The 4,790-nt window shown below is 36.3% G+C and overlaps 1 long non-coding RNA gene across 1 annotated transcript; it reads right to left on the bottom strand.

Annotated features, from left to right (window-relative positions):
• Nucleotides 1–158: 158 nt before the first annotated feature.
• Nucleotides 159–3,981, bottom strand: LOC130469422 (uncharacterized). Its single transcript, XR_008929956.1, has 2 exons — nt 3,845–3,981; nt 159–706 (listed from the first exon to the last, which is right to left on the bottom strand). It is a non-coding gene; the product is annotated as an uncharacterized lncRNA (long non-coding RNA).
• Between the last annotated feature and the right edge of the window lie 809 nt (nt 3,982–4,790).

Here is a 4,790-nt window from a genome sequence, read left to right as displayed (position 1 = left end):
ACGGGATTTTTGAGCCATCGTAATTAAGTTGTCGTTAAAGATACAAATTCTTGTAGTGCAGATTTCGATCCCAAGAAACTTAAATCCGATTCCCAAGCGCCATGGAGAACTTAACATTAAGGAAGGAGTCAACCACATACCCGATCTTAATAAACAAATTTTGGTGTATGGGACAAACAATTAGGAACGGAGGAAAATGACATTATACAGTACAAATACTATTACAAGGGGTTGGCTTAGCTAATAGCGTACAAAGACACTAGCAACTAGCAAGCTGTCTACACTCCACAACTAAGCAAACATCCCTGATATACTGGCCAACCATGTATAGGATAATACAGTGGCTAAGAGAGGATGCGCACGGCCGGGCCAACTCATTGGCTGCAACCTTATGCTAATTTATATACATCCTCAATTATTCCCATATAACATAAAACATCCCATATATATGTTATGCCCTTTGTAAACAGATTAGCAAAGAGCATAATGCATATCATATAATTAATCAATTATTGAGTTGCAATTTGCGGTTGCAACCGTAATTCTTGCGAGGCAAGATGCTAGCTAAACCCGTCCACGAGTCTTTGATTTTTCCGGACCACTTCAGTACATCACTTGTCGCGCCTTGATTCTGATGAATTGATTTGAATGCAGCGGTCACATAGATTCCAGCCGACATTTTTCCTTGCTTTTGATCACCTACAATCTGAAAATATATCCAAATTAATATATTTATCAAGTTCATCACCTCAAACAGATACAACGTACAAAAACATCGACACGCATATGAATCCCGTTTCATTAATGATGTACTGCAGAGGCGGATTTACGAATCTGGGAATGGGGGTACGAAATTAGACTCGAAAAAAAAAACTCTACACTACCGCAATTTTTTTTGCCAATTATAACGTACTTGAGTTATTAATTCATTCTACTATCTTAAATTTGACCTTATACTCAGTTGTATGTTCTCATTCTTAATTTTTTTATTCAACTATATATACAAAGTATATGCTAAACATGCATACAAATATCAATTTAACTAGTTCAAATAACCATACTTATTTAATAAATTATATTAATTTTATATACTTGGGGACGAAATTTTTTAAAAATAATAACTGATATTTATTCTCAAGGGGTACGTGGAATAAATTACTCATGTTAAAGACCATGAATTTCAAATAACCGTTCATTTAGTGTTGAGGGAGCACTGTTAAACACGTGGCGGGTCTATTATCCATCAATATAAGAGATTGCTCCAAATTGCTGGTCTCTTATAATTTTAAACATATGGCTGGTCTATTATCCATAGATATCAGTTGTTCCAAATTACTGGTCTCTTAGTATAATTAGGAACGTTACCCTCCTTGTGTTAGGTTTTTCTTTAGTTCGAGGTAATTTACTTTTTGACCAACAATCTAATTTCTCTTTACTTTAAAAATAAATTGATGATTTGCGAACAAATAGCTTTTAGTTTACTAATTTTGCGAACAATTACCTTTTACTTTGTTTTTAGTAAACAACTAGCTTCAACTATATTATTGTTTTGGAAGTACTATCACTTTACGACTTTATCATTTTAAAGATAAGATATCTCTGAACCTTCATCTAAGTTGATTCATAGCTCAATTTTCTTCTTTATAGGTAAGGAATTGAATCCACAAAGACAATAAGGACCAAACGAATTATAAAATTTTGTGAACATTTCAAATAATTGTGAAGGATCAAACTTAACGGATTGTTTTGGAATATCCTTTTGTATGAAATCCTCACATATTAAAGACATAACTTAACATCAGTTGGTAAAATATACATTCGTTTGTTTCATGATACTCTTTACAATTACTATTTGCATAAATATTAAGACGAATGAGATAAAATATGTAAAAGGGTGGATGAATATGATAAAATATGGATAAAATAAGAGAGAGAGAGTACAAAAAAGTGAGTGAGTGTAAGAAAAAAATATTGAATAAAATAATACAAATCAAGTGTAAAGATTTAAGTTTGTAGGGTAAATGTTGGTTATGTTTGCGAAATGGTGGTTTTAAGAAAACTAGAATCTTTTTTTTGATAAGCAAGTAGTATATTAGATTATCAAACAATTACAGAATGAAGCCAAGAGGACAGACCCTCAGGCAGCCAGAACAAACTGGCTAAACAAACCCACTACCCTGCTATAACAGGGTGGAAAACCACATTTGATCCCTATTACTAACAGCTTTAGGCATCACACCATTCACTCTAGTACAAACAGTTTGAAGTATACTGCTACAGACCCTATCAATGCTTCTGATTTGTGAATTCCACATTGCATTGTTCCTTTCCATCCAGATGTGATACACCACACTCATAGCCAGAGTAGAGAGCACACCCCTTCTAAATTTAGTAATTTTTCTTTTGAGTATCCATTGCAGAACACCCGAAAGAGAAGTAGGAGCATTATGCATACCAGTCATGTTGGAGCAAACCAACCAGCATCTAGCACTAAATTAGCACTCAAAGAATAAGTGCTTGTGGGTCTCAGTAGCAGAACCACACAGGAAGCATAGACTGTCATTACTGATGCCCATCTTCAGTAGTCTATCTTTAGTGTTGAGTCTCTCCAGCATAGCCAGCCAAGAGATAAATCTATGTTTAGGGATACTCAATCTGTCCCATACAGCAGTGGTCCAATGCACTCTACAAGCCACGGGAGCTAAGCACAGATATGCATCTCTAATGCAGTATTTGAGCATAGAACTCAGTTGTACTTCAGTCAAGTAGTTTTTCATCCATTCCTTCACAGTACAAATTGCTCTCCAATACCAACTATCACCCATCTTTGGGACATACTCCCACCAGTTCTTGTCTTTTATATACACAGTGTTCACCCACCTCACCCACATGTTATCTTTTTTAGTGGCAATCATCCACACATGTTTTCCCATTGCAGCAACATTCCACAGTTTCAGATTAATGAGACCAAGCCCACCCTCCTTTTTAGAAAACTAGAATCTTGATTTGTAATGGGATTTGAGTAATGATTGGATGTAAGAATAATGATTGGGTGTAAGATATTGTATATTTTGATATTATCAAATTACACATTGAAACGAATAAAACAAGAGCCAATTACATGAATATCTTTTTTCTTATGTATTGAAAATAATTTAGAAAATTCTAAATTAGAGCATCATTATGGAACGGAGAAAAATAAAACCAATGTAAAAAACATAGTGAAACAGATTAAAATGAAAAGTGTGAAGATCATTAATTATGAAACGGAGATAGTAATTTATATTTTCTCAGCTAGTATTGTATCACTACAAGAATTTGTATCTTTAATGACAACCTAATTACGACGGGTCAAAGATCCCGTCCCAAAAGCTTTTCGCAACGGGGCTAACAACCAAACAAAGAGGGGAACAACCGTCGCAAATGTCTTTTACGACGGGTTAACAACGGGATTTTTCATTAACGACGACCCCCTTTTATGACGGATTCACGACAGGAAATCCCGTCATTAACCAACGATTATTGACCTTTAGCGACGGAATTTCCCGTCATTAATGGTACAATTTCTGGTAGTGCATGTATGAAGGTAAGCTACCCTAACTAGTACACAGAATTTTATATTTATCCATTTTGCATGCATAACCAGTCCACTAGTGTTTTTTTATCCATGTAAAATGGATAAATTAGGGGGAGAAAATGTTTTCTTTACACATTACCTAGCTAGGTATGAACAAATGGGATCTACCAAGGAAAGCAAAAACAAGACTACAAATATAAAAGATTGCACGAAATATGTATGAGGAAAGCACAAGTAATTGTAATAAATATAATGAAGTTTAATTACCTATAATTTCGTGCTCCAATATCTCTATATGAGCTTTGAGTATGTATGCCTATGAAATGGAAGCACATGATCACTGTGTATTTTATAGATAGCAAGGGGGTATTTTCGTAAAATTTCATTCAGTCACGTGAACACTATCAATCCTCTCCGAATCTTGAAAATAAGCGTTTTATCAACGCAGTGATGAAAAAGCTCAATGTCTTTTATAAAGATGACTAGGATATGAGCAGTGGCGGTGCTAGTGAGGGTTCAGTGGGTTCAACTGAACCCTTACTAGCGAAAAAAAGAATCAGGCAGATTTAAAGGGAAAAAAAATCGGGTTAAGTAATAGTGAAAGCCCAATATGACACAAACATCACTGGCGCTGCAGCGGTTTTTGCTTAAGTTATTAAATCAAAGGTTAGGGGTTCAACTCCCTATACCCTTTTTTCGGCTCTCCTGTTGAATTGTTTTTTTTTTTTTTTGGTTTCTAAAGCAGGCAAGCAGCCCACGAGTCCACGACACTCACACTCTCACAGTAACAACCCCCAATTCAAATCTAAAACCCTAACTCTCCTCTCCCCTCCCCTCAGCTCCTCTCCTCTCCTCTCTTATCGGTGGCTCGGGCTTCGGTCGAGGCGGCTGCGCAGCGGAAACCCGGGCAAGGTGGTCTGTGGACTGTGGTCACTGGTCAGCGCCGGCGGCAACTTGGGCAGTCGGCTACTCGGCTTCTCTCGTCTCCCCCCAAAGGTATAAAGTGAAGGAAATAATGCCCTTGGTCCAAGTATGCATTCTATGTTAAGTCTAATAAATGCGGTTCAGTATTAATTAACAAGTTAATAATTCAGTGAGATCAAGTGAGCTGAATGCCTAGCTAGAGGCCGCTTCAGTTCAAGTGGAATTAATGATATTAATCCACAGCTTACTCTTGACTGAACCCGTAGGGTCACACAAATAGTACGTAAAC

The sequence above is a fragment of the Spinacia oleracea genome, chromosome 3 (assembly GCF_020520425.1).
Source record: "Spinacia oleracea cultivar Varoflay chromosome 3, BTI_SOV_V1, whole genome shotgun sequence".
In the NCBI taxonomy this organism is placed as follows: Eukaryota; Viridiplantae; Streptophyta; class Magnoliopsida; order Caryophyllales; family Amaranthaceae; genus Spinacia; species Spinacia oleracea.
This window is presented reverse-complemented; position numbering and strand designations above follow the sequence as displayed.